This window comes from Elephas maximus, chromosome X, assembly GCF_024166365.1.
Source record: "Elephas maximus indicus isolate mEleMax1 chromosome X, mEleMax1 primary haplotype, whole genome shotgun sequence".
Taxonomy (NCBI): domain Eukaryota; kingdom Metazoa; phylum Chordata; class Mammalia; order Proboscidea; family Elephantidae; genus Elephas; species Elephas maximus.
The window spans coordinates 128277815-128294435 of record NC_064846.1 but is presented as its reverse complement, the minus strand read 5'-3'; positions in this window follow the sequence as shown (position 1 = coordinate 128294435).

Genomic DNA, 16621 nt, shown 5'->3' with positions numbered 1-16621 from the left:
GTTCAACACTCACTCATGATAAAAACTCTCTGCAAAATAGGAATAGAAGGAAAATTCCTCAACATAATAAAGGGCATTTATTCAAAGCCAACAGCCAACATCACCCTAAATGGAGAGAGCCTGAAAACATTCCCACTGTGATCGGGAACCAGACAAGGATGCCGTTTATCACCACTCTTATTCAACATTGTGCTGGAAGTCCTAGCCAGAGAAATTAGGCTAGATAAAGAAATAAAGGGCATCCAGATTGGCAAGGAAGAAGTCAAAGTATCTCTATTCGCAGATGACATGATCTTATACACAGAAAACCCTAAAGAAAACTACTGAAATTAATAGAAGAGTTTAGCAGACTATCGGGATACAAGATAAACATACAAAAATCAGTTGGATTTCTCTACACCAACAAAAAGAACAAAAAGAGGAAATCACCAAATCAATGCCATTTACAGTAGCCCCCAAGAGGATAAAATACTTAGGAATAAATCTTACCAGAGATTTAAAAGACTTATAAGAAGAAAAGTACAGTACACTTCTGCAAGAAACCAAAAGAGACTTACATAAGTGGAGGAACGTACCTTGCTCATGGATGGGAAGACTTAACATTATAAAAATGTCTATTCTACCAAAAGTGATCTATACATTTAATGCAATTCTGATCCAAATCCCAACAACATTCTTTAATGAGATGGAGGAACAAATCACCAATTTCATATGCAAGGGAAAGAGGCCCGGGATAAATAAGGCATTACTGAAAAAGAAGAACAAAGTAGGAGGCCTTACTTTACCTGATTTTAGAACCTATTATACCGCCACAGTAGTCAAAACAGCTTGGTACTGGTACAACAACAGATATATGGACCAATGGAACAGAATTGAGAATCCAGACATAAATCCATCCACATATGAGCAGCTGATATTTGACAAAGGCCCCAAAACAGTTCAATGGGGAAAAGACAGTCTTTTTAACAAATGGTGCTGGCATAACTGGATATCCATCTGCAAAAAAATGAAACAAGACCCATACCTCACTCCATGCACAAAAACTAACTCAAAATGGATCAAAGACCTATATATAAAATCTAAAATGATAAAGATCATGGAAGAAAAAATAGGGACAACGTTAGGAGCCCTAATCCATGGCATAAACAGTATAGAAAACATTATAAAGAACGTAGAAGAAAAACTAGATAACTGGGAGCTCCTAAAAATCAAACACTTATGCTCATCCAAAGACTTCACCAAAAGAGTAAAAAGACTACCTACAGACTGGGAAAAAGGTTTTAGCTGTGACATTTCTGATCAGTGCCTAATCTCTAAAATCTACATAATACTGCAAAAACTCAACTGCAAAAAGACAAATAACCCAATTAAAAAATGGGCAAAAGATATGAATAGACACTTCACTAAAGAAGACATTCAGGTAGCTAACAGATACATGAGGAAATGTTCACGATCATTCGCCCTTAGAAAAATGCAGATCAAAACTACAATGAGATTTCATCTCACTCCAACAAGGCTGGCATGAATCCAAAAAACACAAAATAATAAATGTTGGAGAGGCTGTGGAGAGATTGGAACACTTCTACACTGCTGGTGGGAATGTCAAATGGTACAACCACTTTGGAAATCAATTTGGCGTTTCCTTAAAAAGCTAGAAATAGAACTACCATACAATCCAGCAATCCCACTCCTTGGAATATATCCTAGAGAAATAAGAGCCTTTATACGAGCAGATATATGCACACCCATGTTTATTGCAGCACTGTTTACAATAGCAAAAACATGGAAGCAGCCAACGTGCCCATCAACAGATGAATGGATAAATAAATTATGGTATATTCACACAATGGAATACTACGCATCGATAAAGAACAGTGAGGAATCTGTGAAACATTTCATAACATGGAGGAACCTGGAAGGCATTATGCTGAGTGAAATTAGTCAGTTGCAAAATGACAAATATTGTATAAGACCACTAGTATAAGAACTTGAGAAATAGTTTAAACTGAGAAGAAAACATTCTTTTGTGGCTATGAGAGGGGGGAGGGAGGGAGGGTGGGAAAGGGGTATTCACTAATTAGATAGTAGATAAGTACTACTTTAGGTGAAGGGAAAGACAGCACACAGTACAGGGGTGGTCAGCACAATTGAACTAAACGAAAAGCAAAGATGTTTCCTGAATAAACTGAATGCTTAGAAGGCCAGCATAGCAGGGGCAGGGGTCTGGGGACCATGGTTTCAGGGGACATCTAAGTCAATTGGCATAATAAAATCTATTAACAAAACATTTTGCATCCCACTTTGAAGAGTGGCGTCTGGGGTCTTAAACGTTAGCAAGCAGCCATCTAAGATGCATCAATTGGTCTCAACCCACCTGGACCGAAGGAGAATGAAGAACACCAAGGACACAAGGTAATTACAAGCCCAAGAGACAGAAAGGGCCACAGGAACCAGCGACTACATCATCCTAAGACAAGAAGGGCTAGATGGTGCCGTGCTACAACTGATGACTGCCCTGACAGGGAACACAACCGAGAACCCCTGAGGGAGCAGGAGAGCAGTGGGATGCAGACCCCAAATTCTCATATGACCAGACTTAACGGTCTGACTGAGACTGAAAGGACCCCAGTGGTCATGGCCCCCAGACCTTCTGTTTCCTGCCCCAGGACAGGAACCATTCCCGAAGCCAAGTCTTCAGACATGGACTGGACTGGACAATGGGTTGGAGAGGGATGCTGGTGAGGAATGAGCTTCTTGGATCAGGTGGAGACTTGAGACTATGTTGGTATCTCCTGCCTGGAGGGGAAATGAGAGGGTGGAGGGGGTTAGAAGCTGGCGAAAACGACATGAAAACAGTGGAGGGAGAGAGCAGGCTGTCTCATTAGGGGGAGAGCAATTGGGAGTGTATAGCAAGGTGTATATGGGTTTTTGTGTGACAGAATGACTTGATTTGTAAACTTTCACTTAAAGCACAATAAAAATTATTTAAAAAAAAAAGAACTGTTTGGTAGTCTCCAGTTTTGGGGTCTCTTAGCCCTCGGGCCAAGACCTCAGCAGCCATCAGCGCCATAAGATATACTGTGCCCACTCAGAACATACCATTCCAAGAGGTCAGCTGGCATGAGCTGGGTGGGACAAAACTGGTAGGCAGGAAAGTAGGGAACCTAAGAAAGAGGCTCTCAAGGCCTAGAAAAGCCAGAAGGAACCTGGATTTCAAGGTAGCCTATCCAGACCTGTGGTTTACAGGTAAGGAGGCAAAGCAGAGTTGAGAGAAGCCAAGGTCATGCCTGAGAAGACCAGCAAATACCGGTAGAAAAGATGGAAGCCTAAGAACAACACAGGTCATGGCCAAGTGCAAGTATAACATAGTCAGCAAAGCAAGTCCCAAATTCAGGACATTGTTGGCAGAGGCCCTTTCTTCAGGGCTAGTGTAGTACTGCAGAAGTGAACATGGTTCCAACATTTATTCAAGTTCCCCCAAAAGCGGACCTTGAGACAGGACTTGGGTACAGGTAGTTTATTTGGACAGTAATCTCAGGAACAAGAGGGAGAAGTATCAGGCAGGGAAGGAGAAAAAGCTAGTGGGTACCTTGTTGAGCTGGTTACAGCTGTGGGCCCATTCAACCAATGACAAATCATAGAGAATGGGCCTCAGAATTCTTCCTCCAGAAGGGAACAGGAAAGCTGGTAATAGGGAACCCCGGGTTGAGAAGGGAGAGTGTTGACATATCATGGGGTTGTTAACCAATGTCATAGAACAATGTGTGTGGTAACTGATGAGAAACTAGTTTGTTCTGTAAACCTTCATCTAAAGTACAATTATATAAAAAAAAAAAATTTTTTTTTTTTTATATATAAGTTATTCCTCCAGAGAATAGGAGGTAAGACCATCTATTCTTGAACTCCAATCTCCCCTGGGGGGTTTACCTCTCCCCATGTTCTAAATGCCTTGTGAGCTGAGCCAAGTTCTTTAAGCTTTGGTAAAAAAAAAAAAAAAGCCTGTAGTTAGAGCAGCTAAGAGGCACTGGAGATCGAGGCCTGTCCGCCTCGGATGCAGTTATCAGACAGGGCCAAGGTACAAGATACAAATAGCATCTACCACAACTCCCTAAAGCAGCCTTAGCAGGTCAAGCACCGCTAGCCTAGAGTGGTTTGACCTGCTGAGCAAACAATGGCACACAGATGACATGCTCACTCTGGCTCTACTGTCCATTACAGAGCCCAAGGGTTGCCAGGAAAGGGGTTTCCCACCTTTCTCCAAGAAGACTGTATCCCATATATTTTGGCCATTGTGTCAGTAACAGCTGCCTGGATCAGCAGTTGTCAGTTGGGCGGTCTGGTCCCAACTTGTTTATTATTTTCTCTACCTTTCTGTGAAGTTTTGGATAAATGTGGCTTTCCTCTGCAATTTGTAAAACTTTTGTCATCCCTCCCATTTTTCAGCCTGTAAGTTCCTTGCCAACAGGAAGAACATCTGTCTTAATCCTATCTGTAGTGCCTAACACAGCGCCTGCCATTTAGTAGATTTTCAGTAAATATTTGTTGAATAAATAAGTAAATAAAGGAATGAATAGAAAAATAATACTGAGTCTCATTCTGACTCCTTTACTCACCATTTCTATTGCCTCGTACATCCCCATGGATTCTCTCCATCTTAAGGAATCCTTTTTTACCTCTGGTATTTTCTTTTCATTGTTCAGTTTCTGCTGCCTCACTCCAGGACCTGAGTTCATAGGCAATTGGCACGTAGGAACTAAAAACCAGATTCAGGGAAGATGTTGGGCAGAGGAGTACAGAGGCCCAGGGGATCGTGACTTTGAAGACCTTGGGTGAAAGACTAGGGGGGCAGGGAGGTCTCCTGATACCCATATGAGGATGATTTGAATGATAGTTGGCTTGATGGTAAAAGTAAAGGACTATTTGGCACCATTGTCTGGACTCTGTATGTATCATGGCTTATAACTGGGACTCCTCTTTTGAATCACATAACATAGAAAAATGATTCAAGTGATTATTTTCTTAATTTTCCCAAAGATATGGTACATAACTAGATCCATTTCAGATGGATTAGAGAGAAATTAATTTGTTACATATAATGGATGCCTTAGGATTTAATTCTCTCTCAGGACTCCAGCTGAGAAAGGCTGGTCTATGGTAAGATTTTCACTCTGGTAATAGACAGCACCTTCTCATTTTCCCAAATGTGACAGACACAGCTAAGTTTATACATCACACCACTTCCTTCACCCAGTGTCCTATCGTGGCCATTTTACCAGGTTGTGAAGAACTCCTCCAAAACACAGCCTCCAACTGCTAGGAAAAAAAAAAAACTGCTACACACTAAATATTCCATCACGTAGATGATCCAAAATGCCTCCAGACATTGTCCTGCTGTTAGATGTCCCAGTTGCTTCCAATTTTTCACAAAACGTTTTTGTTTGTCTGTTTAATCTTTTTTTTTTTTTTTTCTTTTTAATCAAAGCAACCCTGGCAGCAGCATGGAGTTTGGATTAGATGAGGGAGAGCCCAAGACCACTCAGCCAGTTACTGCAATGGCTCAAAATAAGGTAATGAGTTCTGGAATCCAGATGCAAGCAGGAGGATGGAATGAAATAGACCAAATCAGATTTGCAAGATACATTGGTCCTTTGCAATATTCAGATGTCTGCTTCACTCCACACCCATAATTTTCAAAAATCACTTTGATGTAATGGTCACTTAACCAAGTTTTTGATTCTCTAAAGCCTGCCTTCTTGAAACTTAACCAGTACCAGTTGCTCTCCAGTCAATTTCATCTCATGGCAATCCCATGTGTGCAGAATAGAAATGTACTCAATAAGGTTTCCAATGGCTGATTTTTTGGAAGTATTTTTCCAGGCCTTTCTTTCGAGGCACCTCTGGGTAGACTTGAATTGCCAGTCTTTCAGTTATTAGCAGAGCATGTTAACTGCTTGCACCACTCAGGGATTCTTGAAACTTAACAGAAGACTCTTAATTTCTGGGCAATTGTTTCTTCTCCATTCTCCCCTTGAACAAATGGTGACTCTCCCAGAGGATTTGCTGTCAGTGATTCTGCCCACTGCACCCTTCTGAGTACAGACAGAGCTGAAGAGAGCTGACTATTTGGGGGGTCCTCTGCCATCAGGCATCTGCTGGAAGCCAAAGGCTGCTGGAAGCAAAGGGACTCACATCACAAATCGAAGAAAAAAAAATTTAATTTATCTTAGAATTTTATAATTTTCTACATAGAAATACACCATTCTTACCAAAAGAATCTCATAGCTTAGGTGTCAAGAAGTTTTTCTTATGAGAATACTTTCAGATCTAAGAGCTGAAAGTCAAGATTCTGGATTTGGAACATGTTTATTTGAGTTTTCTATATTGTCAATGATTTTTAATTTGAATTCAGAGTTGCTGATTCCTGGTATAGATGTATATGTATATAACAAAGTAAAGACACTTGCAAGAGCTCCCCATGTGATATTCCCCATATACCTGCATTGAATGCCTATGAAAGATTCTAAAATGTGTCTTAACACCTTGCCAAGAAAATAACACAAGTGTCAGAGTGAATTCAAGAAAATTGCCTTGCTCTCTTTCGTTCTTCAGTGGAAATAGGTTGTTTTTGTTGTTGTTTTTTGAGCATTCTAGAGTTTGCTTGCCATCAGTTTCTCACTCAGCTCTTCAGCCTTGAGACCCTCCCTCAAAGTAGCAGCCATATGATGGAAAAGAAAAATGATTCTTCCAGTTGCTTGTTTTTCTATGTTGATGGTGTTGCCTTCCTTCCAGGAGAATTTGATAAACATTGATTGTCTCTCCTATCAAGTGTCAGGCAATAAAGAACTCCATCACTGGGTGGGATGAACTCTAAAGAAATTTCCAGCTCTGAGAGTCTATGGTTTTTCAAGTCTACGTTCACATTGTTCTGGAAATAGATTTCTTAGCCAATAGCAAAGGTGAGGCAGTGGCGTTTCAGTGATAGAATTCTCACCCTCTGTGTGGGAGACCAGAGTTCAATTCCCAGCCAATGCTCCTCATGGATGCCACCACCTGTCAGTGGAGATTTGCATGTTGCTATGGTGCTGATGGTGCTGGACAGGTTTTAGCGGAGCTTCCACACTAAGACAGACTAGGAAGAAAGTTCTGGTGATCTACTTCTGGAAACTGGCCAGTGAAAACCTCACAGAACACAAGGTCCTGTCCCAGCCAATCACGGGGACGGCGCGGGACAGAGCAGCGTTTAGTTCCACTGTGCACGATATTGCCTTGACAGCAGCTAACAGCAACAACTAATAGCAAATACAAATGGAAACTAAATTTTCCTTCTACAGTAGTTCTGTGCTCCCTGAATTAGTCATGGTCAGCTGTTAACTTTATACCAAAGCCACATATAACGTCTCAAGTCCAAGATGGTCACAGCCAAGCATAAACTAGGGAGATTGCCAAAGCAATGTGGCAGAAAATTAGAACCAGAGAAAGTGGTAATAAGACTCTTGATTAAGAAATAAGAAAGAAAATATAAAAATCAGGGGAGTAAACTGTGTAATGAAATCCGAACACTTTATTTTGGTCAGTGAAGTAGAAACACAACTAAATTTGAAGGAACATTAAGTTCATCACCTGGGCCTACAGGGAACTACTGCCCAAACGTCAGCAAATTTTGCTTTCTAAACTTTCCCTGTATGGTTATGACATGGGTTCCGAGCAGACAGTGTTTCAGCAGAGAATCCCTTAAGTTCTGACTGGCAAAGGCCTATGATAGAAGGAGTGTTGTCCCTTGTGGCTGTTCCCTTCATACGTTTCTTTCTCTGAGTTCCTTGACTCTACCAATTAAAATGCTGTGGGGCAAAGTGGCCTAGGTAATGACACGAGCATTAGGAAACTTTTCCAGCCCTCCCTGTGCTACAGCCCATGGAGAAATCTTGAACACAGCTCGTCAACTTTCTGGGCCTCAGTTTCATTTTTTAATAAAATAAGTGAGTTGGTCTAGATGATTTTATAATTATTCCTCTCTTCTACATAGATATCCCTCTGACTATAGAACTCAGGTCCAAAGAAGCGAAGAGATTCTGAGATGTTCAGAATAGTTCTCTGTTGGGACTGGAGCTCTTATGGGTAAGAGAGGAGGAAAGATTTTTTGCACCCAGCATAAAGCACATGGGATTCATTTGGCAACGTGTCAAAGCTCATTCTGGGAATGGGCCAGGCAAAGTCCTAAAGGTCAAACATTTCTCACTTACCTGTAGACTGATCATCCTATTGTGCTTGAGTCCTGGATAGGAGACCAAAGCTAATTAAGCCCTTTTTAATCCATACTAATGTTCTTAAAAGGAGTACTTGGGTGGTGTAAACAGTTAATGAGCTCAGTTGCTAACCAAAAGCTTGGAATTTTGTGTCCACCCAGAGGTGCCTTGGAAGAAAGGCCTGGTGATCCCCTTCCAAAAAAAAATCAGCCCTTGAAAATCCTATGGAGCACAGTTGGGGTTGCCATGAGTCAGAATCAACTTGACAGCAACTGGTTTTTAATCATCTTAAAATGTAGGGAATAGAGCTCCCATGTACTTTAGTGGTCCTAGTATCTAACTAGGACCCTTGGAAATAGGTTAGAAACTCATGACCCGTGCAGTTCCTTCCTGACCTTAGTAAATCATAATTCCCCAACATCATCCTTATCATCAGTAGCAGGAAACATGGACTAAGCCATTTAATAATGGAGGCTATCATTCACCAAGAGCTTACTCTAGGCCAAGAACCAGGCTGAGCAGTTTCAGCGCTTAATTCTCACAGCAACCCGCTCAAGTCAGTACTCTTATTATCCTCATAATACAGATGAGAATACTGAACACAACAAGATTTAAGTGACTTTGCCTAATGGCATAAAACTGGTAAGTGGCAAAGCTGGGATGAAAACCCAGGGAATCTGATACCAGAGCTCGCATTTATATTTAAAATTTTTTTTTTTTATTTTGACATAATTTCAGACTTAAAGTTGCAAGAACAGTACAAAGAATCCCATATATCCTGCGCTGGGATTCCACAAATGTAAATCAGCATTTTACCCCATTTGCTTTATTCTCCTTTCGCATGTGTATGTGTTTGTTTGTGTGTGTGTGTGTGTGTGTGTGTGTGTAGTATATGTTATATATATTACGTATATATTTTTTCTGAACCATTTGCAGTAGATTGCAGACATGAAACTTTTTTACCCCTAAATACTTTAGAGTGTTTCTTAAAAACAAGGACATTCTCTTATATAACCACAGTAAAATTAATTGTCATATTAGAAAATTAACTTTGAAATAATACTATTATCAGATCTACGGATGTTATTTAGATTCTGCCAATTCTTTCAATTATGTCTGTTATAGAAAAAAAAAACTTCTTGTCCAGGATCAAAGTCATGATCACACATTGCATTCAGTTGTCACATTAGTTTCTTTTAAGCTGGAACCATTTCTCAATCTCTGTCTTTTATGGTCTTTACATGGCTGAAGAGGACAGGCTAGTTACTCTATAAAATATCCCTCAGTTTGATTTGTCTGATATTTTCTTCATGTTTAAGTTCAGGTTATTCAATTTCAGCAAGAACACCACAGAAGTGATGTTGTGTCCTCAGTGCATCATATCAGGAGGCACATGATGTGATTTATCTGATTACTGGTGATGTTAGGAACCCTGGTGGCGCAGTGGTTAAGAGCTTGCCTGCTAACCAAAAGGTCGGCAGTTTGAATCCACCAGCTGCTCCTTGGAAACTCTATGGAGGCAGTTCTACTCTGTCCTATAGGGTCACTATAGGTTGGAATCGACTTGATGGCAACGGGTTTGGTTTTGATTTGGTGATGTTAACTTTGATCACTTGATTAAAATGATATCTGCCCGTTCCCTTTGTAACGAATCTTATGCAGACAGAGGCCACACTCTCAACCACTACACTACAGAAATACCTCTATGCAACTAGCACTGTGCTAGTCACTGAGGAGTCAAAGAGCCTTGAAGGAAGTCTGCTCACCAAGGGCTTACATTATTCTTGGGAACACAGGTAAGTGATATTAATTTAGAAACCACTCACGAATTATCCTGTGAGTCCCACAATGAGTTAGAGGAATTCAGAGGTAGAAGTGAATCTTGAGGAAGCTGCTTGAGCACGGGAATTAGAAGAAAGGATAGGTTTGGCCTCTGGACACTTCAAGGCTGTGCACAACCATTATCAGAAGGTGAAAAGGGTCTGAAACAGAAGGTTAGAGTCTGGGCACTGATCTGGGAGGGCCAGTACAGACTATCATTGTCCCACACAAGAAGACCGTGGTAGCCATTCTAGGGGGCTGCTGGCAGTGGCAAGGGGGCCGGGCTGAAAGAAAGCTAGAAGTTGGAATTTAAGGCCCCAGAATTTAAGGCCTCTTGGAAATGTGAGGGTGCGGCCAGATACAGAGGTAAGGTAGTAGACCAAGAGCAGCTCAGAAAAATCTGGAGGAATAATTCCCTAGATCCTGGGATGGTTTTAACTGGGATCTCATTTCACAGAGTCTTAACAGCATTAGGTGGCCCCAACATATGTGTTCTCAGGGTGTCTCATGTATTAGCAGTGCTAAGGCCAAGGGTATTTGTCCAGAGCAGAAGGTCCCTGTGGAAGAATAATGTGAGCTAAGCTCAAAGAGATTGATGTGGGTTAATTGGGAGAGACTGGGGTGTGGTGCTCAAGAATTATTTGCATGGGTCCTAGCATAAGGACTCTATCCTGTGTACACACAACAAAGTGGTGGTGTGACAGAGTTTGCAATTCTCTCTCTTATCTCACTGTCATTAGCTGATGTCGTGTTGACCCCCAACTCATGATGACCCCGTACACAATTGAATGAAATACTGCCTGGTCCTGTGCCATCCCATGATCAGTTGCAGATTGGACCATTATGATCCACAGGGTTTTCATTGACCGATTTTTGGAAGTAGATCACCAGGCCTTTCTTCCTAATCCATCTTAGTCTGGAAGCTCTGCTGAAATCTGTTCCCCGTTATAGCAGAATGCAAGGCTCCACTGACAGGCTTTGGTCGTGCTGGTGCATGAGATACATTAGCCAGGAATTGAATCTTGGTCTCCGGCATGAAAGGCAAGAATTCTACCACTGAACCACCACTGCCCTCCTTATCTCACTAAAAAAAAAAACAAAACAAAAACCAAACCCATTGCCGTCGAGTCAATTCTGACTCATAGTGACCCTATATGACAGTTATCTCACTAAAAAGCTACCCCTAAAATGAAATTATAATCTTTTCACCTGCTTCTACAGTAAGATTAAGTGTCGGCAGTTCGCAGAAGTATGCTTTGCCTCTAACCTGGTTCAGAATTTAAGTGCTGTAATTAAATGGAGGTCTCATTATATTCTGCTCTAATCTGCAGCAATCATTATGCAGTGATTACCTTGAATTAGTATTGCACATACTTCCGCCCACTTATTTTTATATGTCTCTGTACTTTAATTATGTTTCAATGAATATAATTCCATACCCTTCAATACTTAAATAATATTCACTTTAAATACAACTGCATGCCTATAATTCTCTGTAAGTGTGAGTGCTTGTATTGCAAATAACAAAAATTAATATTGTCTGGAAGTCGAAACAAACTAAGCCATACCTGAAAGAAATTAGTTGGCATATTAATAGAATCTTAAAATATTGAAATTTGTTACCAAATTATTTTTTCAAAAACTTTAAGAGGATGACTTTTGTACTCTTATTAACAAAAAAATCTTTAAAGGAAACAGCTATTCTCTGGACGGTTTGGTTGCCTACTAACCACTTCACCAGGGACTTTCCTCTTAGTAGGGAATTGAGCTGGCATCAGATTAAAAAAAAAAAAAAACACTGAAGTTTTTTGTTCGTTTATTTGTTCCTTTTGCTAAGCACTGGCTCTGGAAGAAATTAACTACAGATTTTGATGGGTCAAAGGTGAAATCTCAGAATCAATAACCAGATAACTGGCATGAAGGCCTTCTACCTGCCTACCCATCTGCACATGCATTCTTTTTATCCAGGAAAAAGCATGCCATTAATGCTCATGTTGTTTCTGGTGTGCAGTCCTAGGAAGCCATATAATCCTTTATTTCTCCCAAGATACGTCCCAAAGGAGGCTGTCTGTAGAGAATTTTTTTTGCATTTTGTTGTACTTACTAGTTAAAGCTGCAACTAATATATGTGCTTTGTTTGATATTTATTTCAAGCATATGGTCAATAGTAACTTGGACTGAAAAGTAAACAATTGATAAATTAATTTATGACCTCATGCCACAGGGTAATGCTCCTAAAGAACTAGAGAAGTGGTAATCTCTGATTTAAAATATAGTATTTGAGTTAGAGTCCTCAGGAAAGGTTTGTCAAAAGAAAAGAGAACTAAAATAGAATGCCATTTTGATTGTCTCTGATAAGGAGTAAACACAGAGTAGGTTTTATAAACCTTGAGGCTAGGTAAACCCTTCAAGTTCATTCTTAGTCCCCTATTGTGAACTATTCAAAACTCATTGTCCAGGAAGTGCCATTACCACTGCTGGAAAGAATCAATGCTATTAAAATAACAAGTCTTCCTGAAAAAACATATCTGCAAAGTTGGTCACTCCACCAGTCCGTGGAATAAGTCAAGCCATTTTATAAATCAGTTACTAAAGTTTTATCTTAAAAGGAGGGAAATAAAAGGAGCAAAAAGGATGCCAAACTGGTTGGTTACGTAAGAGGAAAAGAGGTTGAATTATTTTTTTTAACATTTGTACTGAACCAGAAGGTGTTGGTCTGCTTCCCCATGGGTGCATTTGGCATAATAATGACTAAATCAACTCAATTAAATACGCTACCATTTCAATATATGCTACATTTAAAAAGAAAGAAGGTAAGTGTAGTCCATGGTGACACAGTGAGTCAACCACCCAGGTACCCTGTTCTGTACATGATTATCTTTCCACGTTAACCCATTAGTTATTGTTGCTTTTTCATAGATATTTTTTCAGCTGATCTACCAGGCTGAAAATATTATAGTATTATTTCACATTCAATACCATTCATTACCATGACATTTGCCTAAAGGAGAAAATACATAAAACCGGTAATCATGGATAAATTTAAAAAATCAAAGACAAGTGTCATGAATTGAATTGTGTCCCCCCAAAATATGTGTCGACTTGGTTAGGCCATGATTCCCAGTATTGCATGGTTGTCTTCCATTTTGCGACTGTAATTTTATGTTAAAGAAGATTAGGGTGGGATTGTAACACCCTTCCTAAGGTCACATCCCTGATCCAATGTAAAAGGAGCTTCCCTGGGGTGTGGCCTGCACCGCCTTTTATCTTACAAGAGATAAAAGGAAAGAGAAGCAAGCAGAGAGGGGGGAACCTCATACCAACAAGAAAGAAGCACCAGGAGTAGAGCCCGTCCTTTAGACCCGGAGTTCCTGCGCAGAGAAGCTCCTAGTCCAGCGGAAGATTGACAAGAAGGACCTTCCTCCAGAGCCAACAGAGAGAGAAAGGCTTCCCCTGGAGCTGACACCCTGAATTTGGACTTCAAGCCTACTAAACAAAAAAAAAAACCAAACCCACTGCAGTCAAGTCAATTCCGACTCATAGTGACCCTATAGGACGGAGTAGAACTGCCCCATAGAGTTTCCAAGGAGCACCTGGTGGATTTGAACTGCCAACCTCTTGGTTAGCAGCTGTAGCACTTAACCACTATGCCACCAGGGTTTCCTCTAGCCTACTAAAAAAACTACTAGACCGTGAGAAAATAAATTTCTCTTTGTTAAAGCCGGCCACTTGTGGTACTTCTGTTACAGCAGCACTAGATGACCAAGACAACAAGGATTACCACTTTCGACATGACAGCACGAAGCACTCCACAGAACCATTCCACAGTGAAACTGGTGAAAGTATTTTTAAAAGCCATCATTTAAAGTCTCTGGAAATGGCTGTAAGGGCATTCAGCAAATGATGAAACATTTATTTAAGAAAATCAGTTAAAGGTCAATAAGAATAGTGAGAGTTTGTAGTATCTGAACCAAGACCTGCTCCTTCCCTCCTCCCCTCCAGTCAGCAAGACTCCACTCCAGATTGGTGCAGCCAAGAATGCAGAGCTTTCACTTTCCCCAGCTCCTAGTCAGAAGGCTAGCTTTCTGGGAGGGGCAGAATGTCAGCATTTCTCATCATGCCCCCTTAGCTACCTGTTACTGAGGCTAAGCTCCTGGCAAGTGCAACTGAGAGGTAAGGGCTCTCTTGTACCTCCCAGCCACCACTCACGGCATGGAGACTCACCTTGGGAGTGTTGCAGCTGAGAACACTAGGACCTGATCATCTTTGCTACAATATATTATCTAAAATGCTAAGCTTCCAACAAATAATTACTAGACATGCAAAGAAAGAGAAAAGTTTGATCCATACACTGGCAAAAAAGCAAGTGACAGAACTGACTGTAAGAATGACCAGACATCATGTTAAACAAAGGTTTCAAAGTCACCATTGTAAATACGTTCAAATGATTAAAGGAAACCATGATTAAAGAAGTAAAGGAAGGTATGATGAAAATGTCACATCAAATAGAGAATATTACTAAAGATATATAAATTATGGAAACCCTGGTGGCATAGAGGTTAAGAACTATGGCTGCTAATCAAAAGGTCAGCAGTTCGAATCCACCAGATGCTCCTTGGAAACTCTATGGGGCAGTTCTACTCTGTCCTATAGGGTCACTATGAGTCAGAATTGACTCAATGGCAACGGGTTTGGGTTTTTTTTAATATAAATTATAGAAAATAATGAAATGGAAATTCTGGAATTGAAAAGTACAGTATCTGATATAAAAAATCTACTAGAGAGGCTCAACAGTGGATTTGAACTGGCAGAAGAAAGAAATAGTGAACCTGAAGATAGATCAATAGAGATCATGCAATCTGAAGAACACAGAGAGAAAAAAAGATTGAAAAAAAAATGAACAGAACCTTAGAGAAATATGGGACACCATTAAGCACAGCAGCATACCCATAATGGAAGTACCAAAAGAAGAAAAGGGAGAGAAAGGAACAGAAAAGATATTTGAAGAGATAATGGCTGAAAACTACTCAAATTTATTGGGAAATATTAATCTACACATTGAGGAAGCTCAGTGAACTCCAGAGAGGATAAACACACAGAGATCCACAACAGACATGTCATAGTAAAAATGCTGAAAGCCAAAGACAGAAAAATTTAAAAGCAGCAATAGAAAATTGACTCCTCAGTTACAAGGGAATCCCAATAAAATTAACAACTGACTTCTCATTCGAAACAATGAAGCCTTAAATGCAGTGGAATAACTTATTCAAAGTGCTCAAAGGAAGAAAATAAGCCAACAACCTGTCAACCTAGAATCCTATATCCAGCAAAGCTATTGTTCAAATATGAAGGCAAAATAAAGAAATGTTCAGGTAAACAAAATGGAGACGATTTGTTGTTAGCAGACCTGCCTTAAAAGAAATACTAAAGGAAGTGACCCCAGACAGTAATTGAGTATTGGTAAAGGTAATTATGTAATTACAGAAGATAGCATAAATGTATATTTCTTCTCTTAATTGATTTAAAAAGAAATTGTATAAAACTGTGAAACCCTGGTGGCATAGTGGTTAAGTGCTACGGCTGCTAACCAAAGGGTTGGCAGTTTGAATCCGCCAGGCACTCCTTGGAAACTCCACAGGGCAGTTCTAGTCTGTCCTTTAGGGTTGCTGTGAGTCGGAATCGACTCGATGGCACTGGGTTTTTTTTTTGGGGGGGTGCATATAATTGTATTATTGGGCCTATAACATATACAAATGAAATATATATACCAATAAGAGAATAAAGCAAAAGTTAGTTCTTTGAAAAAGATCAACTAAATTGACAAACTTTAGCGATATTGAAAAAGAAAACTACAGAGAAAACTCGAAATACTAGAATCAGAACTAAGAGAGGAGACATTATTACTGACCTTACAGAAATAAAAAGGATTATAAACAAGTACTATGAATAATAAACCAAAATGAGACCAAACCTATTGCTGTCAAGTCAGTTGTGACTCATAGTGACCCTATAGGACGAGTAGAACTGTTCCATAGGGTTTCCAAGGAATAGCTGCTGGATTCAAACTACTGACATTTTGGTTAGCAGCCATAGCTCTTAACCACGGTACCACCATGGTTCCTATGAACAATAGTATGCCAATAAATTAGATAACCTAGATGAAATGGAAAAATTCCTAGAAAGATACAAACTACCAAATTTTTCAAAAAGAAATACAATTGATGAGACTGAATTAACGATCAAAAAACTACCCATAAAAAAAGTTCAGACTAAGATGGCTTTAGTGGTGGATTCAACCAAACATTTGAAGAATTAACACCAATTCTTCTCAAACGCTTCTAAAAAATATAAGCAGAAACACTTCTCAACTCATTCTATGAGGCAGGTATCACCCAAATACCAAAACCAGACAAAGACGTCACAAGAAAAGAAATTACAGACTATTATCTTTTATGAATATGGATACAAAAATCCTCAGCAAAATACTAGCAAACCAAATCCAACAACATATAAAAAAATTATACACCATGATTCAGTGGGATTTGTACCAGGAATGC